This window comes from Aythya ferina (genome assembly GCF_964211825.1).
Source record: "Aythya ferina genome assembly, chromosome: Z".
Lineage (NCBI taxonomy): Eukaryota > Metazoa > Chordata > Aves > Anseriformes > Anatidae > Aythya > Aythya ferina.
Window position 1 is genome coordinate 73,629,625 of NC_140299.1, and position 13,583 is coordinate 73,643,207.

Below are 13,583 nucleotides of genomic sequence, written 5' to 3' on the forward strand. Positions count from 1 at the left end.
CCAGTATTCGTTACTGTGTTGGGATTATCAAGCTTATTTATTGAAGTGCATATCAGAGACTTGGTCATTCAGCCCTGTGACATGAAACTGATGAAAAAACCAGGACCTGGAGATGTAAGGGTTGTTGGTTTTGTTGTTTGTGTGTTTGTTTGCAGCAATGCAGGTTTGAAACCTATAGCAGCAGCCCATCCTGGGCAGTGTTCACCCTTTTGCTCTGGAATATGCCAAACGGCTGCAATCTTAAAAAATATTACAGGGGAAGCTGCACTATCCACTGAAGTACCTGTTGTTTCCTTCTGCTACTCAAAAAGCAGTGTGCATATCCAGGCAGTTCTTTGTGTCTGGAGAACAAAGAGGAGCTAAAGACTATCAGTGAAAGGATTTTACACGTTAAGCAGGACTGTGTGCACAGTATGCTGAGGTCTCTGCTATAAGGGTATCTAAGTAACTGCTAGTTCATTTATGCAGGAAGATACAACATGAGTTATTGGTGTGTTTCAGCACAACACTTGGGAGGTCCTTGAGGTTCAGGGCTTGGAAAATGAGGAAACATCAGGTGAATATTATGGCACACTTTGGGGTTGGATGTTTTTCTGGCTTTCTGTGGATGGGTGTATTTGATTTTGGTCTTGGGCTCTCAGCTTTCTTATATGAAAGGACATGTTGACTATACTGGGTACCACGCTCTGGTGATTTTCCTTGCAGTTTCTTCTTCCCTTTGTAGCAGCAGATGTTGGTGAGCTGTGGGCAGGCAAGGATGGTGCTGGTTGCTTCCTCAACCTCAGCTGTGAACCTACTCCTGAGACCGTCCAGCATGGTACATGAGTCTCTTGGGATGATAGCTCCCTTTTGCATGGTGAAGTTGCCTTAGTCATCCATAAACGCCACAGTACCCAGCCTGCAAAGACCAAACCTTAATCAAGGTTCTTGCTCTGAAGTCCTAATATCCATGGTTTTACACTGTGATCTTTGCTTTATAGCAGTTACTGCCTGTACAGACAAGGAAGATGGTTATAGAGCTTTGTTATGAGTCACTATGACAACTCGTGTTTTAGTTTAAGAATGTGCATGCTGTTTTCTGACCTAGCAGTTTGCTTTTTAACCAGAATATGAACTGCGTAGGACTACCCTGTCCATCCATTGGAAAGCTGTATTCCTAAGTGTCCTGCTTTTCTCTTCAGGGAAAGAGTATCTTTCAGAGTTTTGCATGGGAGGCTGTAGTGTTGGGTTAAACCTCTTCTGACTGCCTGGTGGTTCAGAAACCTGTCTCTCCATACCTCCCTCCTTGCAGAAGGCAAGATGAGGTGAAGGAAACAAAGAAAACTTGGACTTTGAAGACTTTTTTTTTTTTTTAATAGATCCTTGTTTCCTCTTCTGAGTAAATTGCTTTTCATATAACAGTGAAGTATTTCCTGTGAGGAGAAGGACTGGTTCAGGCTTAAAAAAAAATTAAAAAAAAAAAAAAAAAAAAAAAAAAAAAAAAGTGAATAGGGAATAGAAAGCACCGATAACAGTAAAATGCAGAACTGTAGGAATATATAAGTCACTGAATAAATTGCAAATGGTAGTTAATACCATGCGTGCATGAGGATAGCTGAAAGTGTTGGTACTGACTGTACCCTCCTCCATTCTCCTATGGGTAAGAGCAGAGATCACACTGAAGATGTGTTGGCCACCCAGTACCACAACAGAAGAGGAGTACAAAGAACCTAGAGCAGCCCCCATTTTTCCTCATAAGAGCCTCTATTTTTCAAGGTATTTACTGTTCTCAAAACTGTGGAACAACTCCAATGGTTAAATAACATTAGCCAAACTGAAGGTGACTACAGTTTAACTGCTGATGTAGGCCAGTAGTATCTCTGATTCTTCATTTAGAGTATTTGGAGGAAATTTGTCGGTACTGCGGGTAGCACATACTAAATTTTCCACAAAATCCTAACAGGACCTTGTTTCTTGTCACTGATACAGCTAAATTCATTCAGTGTTGTGCACACACTTTGCCTTAGCACCTCTTCTAGTCTGCAAAACCCACCATTTTTAGTGTGAGACAGCGTGGTCTTTTGTTGAATCTTTTGAGGAAGACAAAGCAACTTCCAGGCAGTTTGGCTGGAAGAGTTCAGTTGTAGGGCTACTGAGTAAAGCAGCAGCAGTGCTTTCACCTCACTGTCATCTGTGAGATGCAGCTGCAAGGTAAAGAAGGCTGGGAAGCAGCAGTGTAGAAATGAGGAAGAACAGCCTGAAGCCAGGAATCAGGCGTGGGGGCAAAAACAGAGAATTTGAGGAGGTTAATTGTTTGTACATTGTAGTGTTAAGCAGATTGCTAGCTGAACCATGAGAAAAGCTTGTTAGTTGCCACCGGCTGATGAGAGCTGCCCCGTATCACTGATTTATCACTTCCAGTGGAGGATTGTTCTGGTTCTGAAATGAAAGTTGAGCATCATTTGGAAGCACTGATTAGGTAGGAGATGTTTGAGTTTGGAGGAGAGAACTTGGAGATACCCACTCCTCTGGGTGTCTTGGTGCTCTTGCACTGCTTGAAGTCCACTTGCAAGTCTGGTTTAAAATTTTCTCAAGCAGCAGATTTAATTTCACAGAGTCCTATGTCCCAAGTGGCTCCTCCCAAAGCTAGCTGATCCACAGTGCTGCAGGGGAAGTTTGTCTGTTTCTGCTTTGGGAAAGGCAGAAAAGGTGGCTCTCCTGGACTGCCTGGAATGGCTGAATGTGTATCTCATGCTGTGTGGCTTCTTCTGTGTGAGCAGGTCACCTCTTCCCCTCTCTCCATCACGCTACCTTTTGTGAGAAGGAGTCAGCATAGGAGCTGCCTGGCAACCCCGGTCCTCGGGCCTGGCCGGGACCCCAATTTCGGTCAGGACCAAGCGCGATGCTCTGGGGCTGCCGGCGAGCAGGACGGCCGCCAGCCGCCTTGCACAAGCAGGCGATTGTGCAGCAGGAGAGGTCGGGGTCTGGCACCCAGCGTCATCCCGCAGAGCCGGGGTGCCGAGTCCTGGGAGCACGTCGGAGGCAAAGAACAGATTTTTTTTTTCTTTTTGTGCCCTTTTGTTTTGGGCTTTTTTTTTTTTTTTTTCCTTGAGTGAAATATTTTAAACAGAAGGAAGTGATTTCATAGTTGAGCCCTTTTTTTTTTTTTTTCCTTCTTCTAACAAGGCGGCTTTTGAAATCTTTCAAATGTAGCAGGGAACATAAAGCTCTTTCTCCAGAGCATGCCTTTTCCTGTGCGCTGGGGCTAAGGCAGGACTGATCTGTATACCGCACACGGCCATAAAATCGGGTCTGGTTTGGCTTGCAACCCAATGACACTTTGCATTTCACCACGAACATGTGTTAGGTTTAAATGAGCAGTCAAAGGAACAGGCAGAAACCTAGCGGATGCAACAGCTGAAAGCTGGCATCTTTCTTCCCTTCTATCGTCCCTATTTTTGTATCTTGTTTTTAAGGACAAAGCTAAACTGCTGTTCCTTGTAGAAGTCATAGTTGGAATGTGAAAGCACTTGGTGGGGCCTGATTTGCAGATTTGATCCAAAAAGGGGTGACAATATCTAACTGCTCTTTTAAGAAGTGAGGAAAACACCAAAAGGGGAAAATAATAATAATAATAACAATAACAATAACAATAACAATAACAATAACAATAACAATAACAATAATAATAATAATAATATATATATATATATATATGTATATATATTTCAGAGCTCAGGCCTGAAAAACTAGCTCTGCTTTAGGTTTCCATGAAATGAAAAAAGTCCTGTAAGGCTAGGTGTTTTTAGGTGTTCTTATATACATGCATTGTAGACTGCCTTGCTCATCAGCTCCTGTTTTCATAATGTGGATAACTCTTCCCTAAACCTCTGTACACATTTTTGGACAGTATTCCCTGTCTAGAATGTAGTCTTTGTCTGAAAACCTTCTTTTGCCACCATTATGATGCAAGAGACAATAAAGGCAAAAAAATGAACCTGGTGTGTGGTTCCCCAAAAGAATGATTAAAATGTGGGGTAGTTTTGTTAGTCCTTTCACGGTAATTAGTCAACAGGTCTTCCTGATACAGGGTGGAACACTGCTCTATCTGAGATTATGATACTGAGGTTTTATAACTAAATTTAAAATAACAATAGCAACAGCTCTTCCTACAATAGGTCCTGCCAATTAGCCTTCTGTTTTGGGTGAGTTTGGCCCAGACCAGGCTGTCTGTTGAGCTGAGCACCACAGTTACCCTCCAGGACAGAGGGAGAGCAAACAATGCACTCCTCATTGCTTGCCCTTTATGTTCCTGGGAGCTAAGAAGACACTTAGGCCTTCCCAGCCTGTAAGACCATCCACTCTGTTTGTAGGAATAAGGTTTAGTTTGTAAGATTCTGAAAACTAATGTACGCTCAAATTTGAAAAGAAAAAAAAAAAAAAAAAAAAAAAAAAAGCAAAGGTTCTTTTTGTCTAAACTGTTTTGATTTAAAGGACTCTTTCTGTTTTTGAAGACAGTTCCTTTCCATCTTATAGTGAAGCAATAGATGCAAGGAAAACATCTGGAAATTCAGTATTAACATCTGGAAGGGTGGAACTGCTCAGTAACAGCTTTTATCCTGCCTTCGCTTTCTGCCACAGTTATGAAGTGCATGAGAGACTTATTTTTGTAGTTTTGTAGCTTTTCTTTCACAACTAAGTACCAAATGGGCATGGAAAAAGGCAAATAACTGTGGTAACACACTGAGTTGCAACATGCTGTATGTAAACAGGCGACTAAAGCACACAGCATTTGTTATTGATAACTTTAACCTTGCTGGGTGATTGATTAAAATGCACTGTTTTATTCCACAATCAAAAACATGGAGTTCTATGAGGGCACACTTTTAAAAAATGTTTTCAATATCTACGCTGTCTCTTCTGACGTGTGGGCTGCATCTTTTCCCACTTCCTTCCCCCATGAAGCAAGACTACTAAATTTTCAGTAGAAAATGAAAAGAGCAGGAATTAGTGCTGCAGCCTGAATGAAAACACCCCGAGTGTCACCGGAGAGACGTCTTTACTTCCATACCCCTGCAGTGTCACGTGGATAACAGGCATGGCCTGTCTTCACTGGCTGCTAAATCTTAAAGATTTTAAACCTAAGCTTCATGAAATTTGTATTTTGACAGTCACCGAGTAACTGGTCATGGGCTGGTATCAAGATGATGCTGTCTAGCCAGAGCTTGGTCATGGATTCACTTGACCTTCAGCAGACCTTCCCTGCCCATGGAAAGTTACTCTCGTGGTCCAAACCAAACATCAGCCCCAGTAACACAGTGCAGCTGATATGAGGATCTCTCAGAGAGGATGGGGCTTAACTCTGAGCCCTGGGGCTCGAAGATGACAGCTTCACCTCACCGCCTTCTCCCTGTGGAGTCCTGCAGGCATGAGGAGAGGCAAGGTGTTCAGCGGTGTTTTCCCTGAGATGACTGGAAATAAACATGTCGTCTTCATTTGGAGACACCCATCCACAAGGTAGCGGTGGCCCTGCTTGGGCCTCCAGGTGTTTTTCCCTTAACATGATTGCATTTTACATGTACAGCTGAGATCCATCTGGCGTTAGGCTGAGGGTGGCACATTTCACATCTTCCCTGGAAGTGGGGGGATGTGAAGACGTAAATACCGGGTTACCCTGTGGCCAGCACGGGGGGCTCATTCAGAGTCACCAACCCGGCCTGACCCCTGCATCACAGTAACGTCGCTTGTGTATTGATTTAGTCCGGATGGAAAAACAGGGCAATAAACTCTGGGACTGGCGCTGGCAATACGAGCTTGAGCATCAATGACTTTCTGTTCTAACACACAGGGTGCAGTTATGTGCAGACCCAGTGTTTTTAGATAAGTATATTTTAAAAGTGCATAAACTGTGAATTTAACCCACGGTCAAGTAAACTGGGAAATTGTGGCTGATGACCATAGTCTAAATGGAGCGCTCCTCGTGGAGTTTATGAGATTTAATTCTTATTACCATTGTATGGGCAGTGTGGAGGAGGGGAAGGTATATAATGAGTGCTTTCAGAGCTCCAGCATGACTGCAATAATTTCAAGGTGTATCATCAAATATTTGAATGAAGAAGTGAAATCTTCATTAAAATGCAAGATTTTTATACAACATACCTAATCCTGTAAGATTTTTGATGGCTTGGGTTGCTTTCGCTTTTCTTAGTGGAAGTCCTTATGAGCAGTTGTGATTGCTCCTCAAAGGAATCTTCAGAGGAAAATAGAGAAATAGAGAACACGTACAGTTTGGGGTGGGGATGGTTTCCAGGGCTGTAAATGCTTATCATGTATTACTTTTTTTTTTTTTTTTTTTTTTTTTTCTGTCTTAATAACATTTTGATACTGACTTTAAAAAAAAATAAATCTGTGTACCTTCAGCTTGTACATAGGTGAAGGAAAATGGAAGTCTTCAGATCATTGCTTTTATTGGTTAGAGTATTTAACTGTGAAATCAGTCTGTTTTAATACCAGCAAAAATAGAATTTTAACAATGTCAGTCATCCATAACAAGAGTGGACTAATAATTTTTATATTCATACAAGTGTCCAAATTCTTATTTTCTTGATATAATTTTCTTACTATACTAGCTAGATACGGCATTATTTTATAAAGGGATTAACTATTTTCATGAAAAGTAATTTTTAAAAAATCAGAAAAATGGTTTTCTGCTCTCAGTTGAAGGAATGGAAGTATGAAAACTTCCTAAGGATGAAAGCTGCAGTGCATACGTAATTATGAAGTAATTGGAGTGTGTCTTAAGATACTTTGAACTTGGATGGATGTGTTTTTTCTTGCTTACTTTTCATATTCTTCTAGTAAAAGCAATAGCATGTGTGCTCTGTGACACTTACTGGTCTTGCTAAATCTCACTCACTGGTCATTTTTACTATTGTTTATACTCCTGAAAACAAATTCCAGCTGATCTTACCAAATTTCGCAGTGTGGCCCCAAACCAAATCCTGTCTTGGTGGTACCTGGCAGGTGTGGATGTTGCGAGGAAATAAAGAATAAGGAAATGTGGCATGTGAAAATAACTGTATGACCAGTTTATGTCATAAACCTCATCAGTAGCTTCCTTTTTCAAAACAAGCCTGAGCGAGCTCTTGCTGCTGAAGCAGAAGTTTCTGTTGCTCTGGATCCAGACAGCTCTTTCTGTGAACCCAGAGCATGTTTGGGTGTGTTGGGGATTTGGTTCTAAATGTTTTGCCTAATTTCTTCACTGATGCTCCCAAATAAATTTATTGCATCCTCAGCTAAGGCTGATACATCGTTGGTAACAGTCTTTTCTCTAAAGTATTCCAGGTATCCCTGTGTAATTCATCACTTCACCCTTGGGAAACCCTTTGGAAGTTTACCCCATCCTTTCCCTATCAGTTAGGAATAAACATTATTTATTTTTGTTTGGGAACTTTCGAAACTGCTTTGAGGAACTTCCGTCATTTCCAAAGGCAGGAATGTGGTTTTATTTTACTTTATTTTTAAGGGGGAAAATCTCTCTAGTAAATCCATTTCTTTACATATGATGGAAATGAGGCCCTGTTTAATAAAAGTCTTTCCCCTGACTTCAACATAATTTATTACCTTTCAGGGAAGAAATAAATTTAAAGGGCAAACTCTCTGGGTTCCTCCAAGAATGGCCTGAGAAAGATAAGCCTGAGTAGTTCAACATTTACACTCATGTTCAGGTTTTGATTTAAAAATAAATAAATAAATAAACAGATAATTATAACTGCTTTCATAGGTGGTTTATTGCTTCCAAAAGGCTTACAAAAATGGATTTCAAAACTAGGTTTTATTCTCATCAAGGCCAAGGGAATTGTTTTTTATCTGTCTTTATGAATAATAGCATTTGAAAAACACAGTCTTACCCCCAAGCAACAGAAAACAACCTTTTAGATTGGGTTCAGGTGAAATAACAAACCACAGTCTCTACAGTTAAATTCACTTAGTGAAAATGCACATGAAAACAAAATGAATTAGTGCCGTATCTCAGTTCTCCTAATTCCACCTACCAATGCAACAGCCATGAATGTACTCATCAACCTGGGCTTCTCTGAAGTAGCTGAAGTGGACACTCATTTATGGCGTGTTCGTTCTAACCTAGAACTCTCGGCAAATTTTGAAAAAAAGCTGAAGGCCCAGGGTAGAAATTGTTAACAAAAAAAAATGAGCAATCTGTGTCTGTAAGAAGACATGCATGTGAAGTCTCAGCACACAGCTAAGAAGACCTGCTGATCTTAGGCTTTCTCAGCTGAATATTTTGGAACAGAAGAAGGGATTCTATCCTTTAGAGGGGGCTACAATAATGCTTTTGCAAAATGGCTGCTTGCAAGATAACATTTTTATCTTCTGGAAAGTACATAGTTGCACAGGGAGTTTGCTTCTAAACGTTTTGCTTAATTTCTTCTCTGACTCTCCCAATAGAATTTATTGCATTGCCAGTTAAAATTGTTACACCCTTGGTAACTGTAAAACTACAGCATTTTGCAGTGTGGGAAGATCTGGAGTAACACACATGTCCAGCACAGGCTTGGGTGTTTTCATCTTTGAGATGTCATTTGAGTATCACTGGAAACCACTGAAGGGCTAAGCCAAGACAGCAAAGCCAGATTTACAGATAGACCTCATCTTGAGAAACTGTGAACAAAAATGCCTGCTGTTAACTTGTCACATTGCAAAACTGTGTTCAGTGAAGCACTGAACGATCATTTGTTTGCCACAGTGGAAAACATTTTGAACAAGAGGCTGTTTTGTGGGAGAGGATAAGGGTGCTGCTTGTGGTGTGTTTCACCTCACTTGAGCAGCAGGAGAGAGTAGCCCAAGTCCTCTGTTCATCTGATGGTGTCCATGAATATAGAAAAATAAAATTTTAAGTCTGAAATGATTCCTGCTTCTATAGTTTTAATGAAATTATTGCTCTTGATGTCAAAATACCTAATTAATTCCAGAAGAAATGCTCATGGAGACATCTGAGATGCATCATCTGCCCTCGTTTGGATTGGTGGGATGGTGACTGCAGCCCTCGAACAGCAGCCTTTGTGCCTCCCTGCTTGCAGTCTCAACATGAGAAATGTGTTAAAGGAGAACGCCTAGTTGTTGGTTGTTTTTTTTTTGTTGTGTGTGTTTTTTTTTTTTTTTTTTTTTTTTTTTTTTTTTTTCAGTGCATGCATTTTGAAGCGGAATATGTGAATGAAAAATGTAATTTGAGTACTTCTCATTCTGGCGTCACTAGTGGGACTGCTTCCTATTTCACACAGCTGTGGGCACCGTCACTGACCACACATGGACGTTTTTTCTTTCAGACAAAGGTCTTCTTATTCTATGAATAAGGTTTTGCACACACTTGCACACTTGATGCACTTCCTTAAAGTTGAAAGTTTACGGCTGCGTCATGGCTGGTGGCCATGGCCAGGCTGGTGGCAAGTTCGGTGGCTGCCTGATTCTGGGTGTTTTTTTGCTCTCTCCTCTTCCTCCTTGCTCCCCATTGCTTCTCTGTCCAAAAGTGTGAACCCTTTGGGAACTCAGCTTTCTCGAGAATTTACTCTCTTGTTTATTTGAAGCCCTTGGCCTGGTGAGAAAGGTCAAAAAGCATGATCTGTATGAGCTCAGAGGAAAACCTGGAGAGCGGATAAAAGGACTGTGAGGTGGTATGGAAGGTCACAGGGCTTCAGAAGCAATGACATCATTTGCTAAGTCTAAAACATTTTGTTTGTTTGTTTGTTTTCTGCCCTCAACATGGTCTGTTGTGTGAATCTGCTCGCTGATGAGGAAATGGGGCTCGGGGAACCACCATCAGTGACAAAGCTTGCTGCTGTGGGCTGCTGCTCAGAGTGCAGCGCTCTGTGATGCAGTGGGCTGAAGCAATAGTGTCCTGATGTTGGTGCTAAATGCCTGGGAGGTTATTTAAAACTAGCAGACAAACAAAACCATGCTTCAAATAAATTTGTGAGGGAGGCGAGAAGGAGCACATCTATTGTTTTTCATTGTGTTGCACTAAGAAGTATCTGGGGCTTTCTGCTCTGACAAATGACTTGGCATCTGAGTATGAAGTTGAAAATATATCCATAGATGTGCAGGGACAGTCAAGATTTTTGAAACGTTTTCCTTTGTGAAAGAGGAAGTTGTCTCCTAAAAAAGAGGGAGAGGATTTAGCTGTTAAAGCAGGAAAAGCTGCCGAGCTACTGCCTTTATCTTCTTTTCATAGAAATTGTTTCCTCTGACCCTGGACTCAGTACCTTCCTTGTTCACCTAAAAGTGGTTTGGGGAGCTGTTTCCCATTTTCTGATATTGCTATAACCCCAGGAAGAAGTTGTTTCTACATATGGCATTGATAATTCTCTTCTGCCTTTGTCTGAAGTTGCTTTTAAGTGCCCAGTTTTTACTTTTCTAGAATTACAATGAGTAACGTAAAGTTGAATTTTTCCCAGCAGAAGCAGTGTGTGTAGAAAGAAAAAAGCTGTGTAAATCTATTGCATATTTACAGAATAGCTGCTGCTCTCTTCCATTAAAATAAAAATGAAAATTGTAGTTCATAAAAGGAAAACTGAAGGAAGATTTTTAAAAAGGTATTAAATGGTTTTGGATGTGTAACTGGATTGCTTGAGTGACATTTATTTTTTTAAGTTGGTTATTAATTATCAAAGTAAGCATATGTAATAACATATTTTCTACTGTAAGTGCATCCTGCTTCTGTTAGAGGAAGGGACATACTGGAAACTCTGCTCACACATCCAAACATAGCATGGTTGCTGCACTGGTGCCCCAAAACAGGGCAGCATGCCCAGCTGGGTACTCAGTGTCGCCTGCCAGTCCCATTGGTGCAGATGCTGTTACACACATATTTCATTTAGTTCCCGTGAATTGTGAGGAAAAGCTTCTACATAATTACCAAAAATAAATAAATAAATAAAAAATAAAAAAGTTTTATTTCATTTAAAGTGAGCAGGTGAGGAACAGGCAGGTTTTTGATTTCTCTCATCATCTGGCAGGCAGTGTGAGAAATGAAGAGTGACTAATAATATTATTACAAAGTCTATCTTGTTGTGCCTATTAATCAGCAGCCACAAGGTCTGTGTTTGATATAGGTGGGTTGCATTTAAAAATTTGCCAGCAGAGCCATTAATTTGGTTAAGTACTTTAAGTAATGAGGTGTCTACCTCCAGGTTACAAACTTTTAATGGGGAAATGTATTTCTTTCAGTGCATAGTAAGGAACTGTCAGCTTGTAAGTGACGTGGAAAACAGCCCTTGCTCCCAGTTAATTGGGAAAAGGGCCATGAAGAGGTTGCATACCTCCAGGCTCTGAAAAGCCTCATGAATGGGGAGAGACACAGGCTGAAGGAGTCAAGCCATGTCTTTTCTGCAAATAAAAAGGCAAGGCAACTCCCCTTTGCTCATACCATGTAGGAAGCAGTGTGAGAGCGACTGTGTGGGTGTTTCTAACCCCTGTTTGCACAGGTCAGAGCGGAAATTTGTAATGTAAAAGCTGTTTGTCTTGAGCTGGCAGACCTGCAAAGCATGTCTGCAAGTGTTTGATGTTCCACGTTGTGTCGGCTGTGCACACCATGGTGACCAGGTTCCTCCTCTGGAGGCAATGAGTGGCATGGAAGAAAGATGTGCCAGGCACTCATGCAGGCATGGGCAATTTGGTCTGTTCCATTGGAAAGACTGTCCTGCGCAGACAAGTAATAACCAGGAGATCCCCTGCCTTTGTCATGTGTGTGCCCAAGCAAAAGAATGTAAGAATATAACACTAGCATATTTTCAGTTTCTGATAGTAACAGCAATGCAGAAAGATAATTGGTTCTTTGTTTCTGAATCAAAAATTTCTCCTCTGTCTGTTTTGTACTGATGGTATCCAGTTTGCCCTCTGCAGCAACTCTTTTGTTTAGATACTGCTGCACACAAAAGAAACTGCTATGTATTTCTTGTAGTTCTTATTTGGACTGCCTTTTGAGCTTTCCAGACATACATTAACAGTTTGCAACTTGGAAACTTTGCCCTTCCTGCTCCTTGGAGGAGCAGAGGAATGCATTTGAGGAGACTACAAGCTGTTCTTCTACCTTAAGGTACAAGGTGAACATAGCATGCAGTGCTCCTGCTGATAGCCTCAGGTATTTCAGTCTCAGGCTCCATGTGAGAATAAGTTTCTCTCTTCCTTTTTTCTTTTTTTTTCTTTTTTTTTTTTTTTTTTTTTTTTCACCTGTAAAGAATTTAGAGAGGTTGTGGTCTGCATTCGGGGTGGTTCAGAGTTATGCCTCCATTTTTGTACCTACAGCTTCACTTGAAGCATGTGACTTGTCATCTGAGCCTATTTATAGTGAGTGTTTTTATATATAATTAAGAATAGCAAAGGGCTTGCTTGGTCAGCAACTCTTCTTCTGCTGTAGGCTCCCACGCATGTGCCATAATAAAGCCACAATCTCCATTTGCTAGCTGCACTTATCGCACATGAAACTTTTAGGTTTACCCAGTTGCAGGTACGAGTATTGAAAACAGAAGGAGGTTTGCCTTGAGACGGACGTGCACATCAGAGCCATAGAAGATACCTTCAATGAAGGTCTACACCTGGCTTGCCAGAAATCAGGCGAAATGTAGGTTGTGCTGCTGGGAGCCACATGGATGCTGGTGGGTTACTGGAAGGGTTTCCCATCTTAGTGTGCAGGATGGATGTGGCAGGGTGGTGCACAAGTCCTGAAGGCTAAAAAAAATAATCTGTAAGACTGGCAGTAGGATGAAGGCAAGATTTGTAAGATAGGTAAATTGAGTGCACTTTAGTTTATGTTGTGTTATGTCTAAGATACTGACCACCCATAAGGTTAATCTGAAGCATGCAGCTGCAGCGTGTCTACTGTTTTTCCCAGCATGCTGAGTCATACCAAGCACCACTTAGGAAACCAAAGACTGATTTTCCAAGAACTCATAATGGCTAAAATTCTTACTCTGAAGCTGACCAGTAAATAGTTCATGGTAGAGAAAAGGAAATATCTCTGTTCAGTGACAGTGGATGAAACTTAACAGGGAGAGTAGAAGAGTGTCTGCACCTTGGTCACAGAAGCTGATAGACGGTGTTGTGAAATACAGAATAAATCGATGTTTCTTACAATGCTTGGCATACTTTCTGGAACTTCTATGATTTCCCCATTCATTTATTTCAACAAAACATTCTTTTGGAAGTATCTTTTGTAGTACATAGCAGTGGAACACGTTCATTTTTTCTTGAAGAGGTGACAGTTTTTTCATCATCAATGTAGGTGCTTGTTGCACAACAAGGTGAATGGAGGAGGAGTGCAGAGAGCTGGCTTTTGGCTCTCTCTGCCTCTGTTCTGGTGCCAGGACGTAGGCATCTGAGATGTGAAGGTGAGGGGGTTCTCGGCCACACTGGGGTCCTCCTGCAACCTCTGCTGAAGAAGGCTGCACCCCCAGGGCCACAGACCTGGTGCTGAGGGCATGCTGGCTTTGTCCTCCCCAGGTCTCTGCAGGAGCTCCCATCCCAGTGGCAAGCCCCCTTCCTGCCACCAGCAGGCATTAAAAACAGATTTATTTGAACAATGAGTGAATCTA

The 13,583-nt window shown here is 41.4% G+C and overlaps 1 protein-coding gene across 3 annotated transcripts in view; it reads left to right on the forward strand.

Annotated features, from left to right (window-relative positions):
* Positions 1-13,583, forward strand: part of LPAR1 (lysophosphatidic acid receptor 1) — a 70,378-nt gene that overhangs the window by 36,047 nt on the left and 20,748 nt on the right. The gene's annotated exons all lie outside the window — the stretch shown is intronic.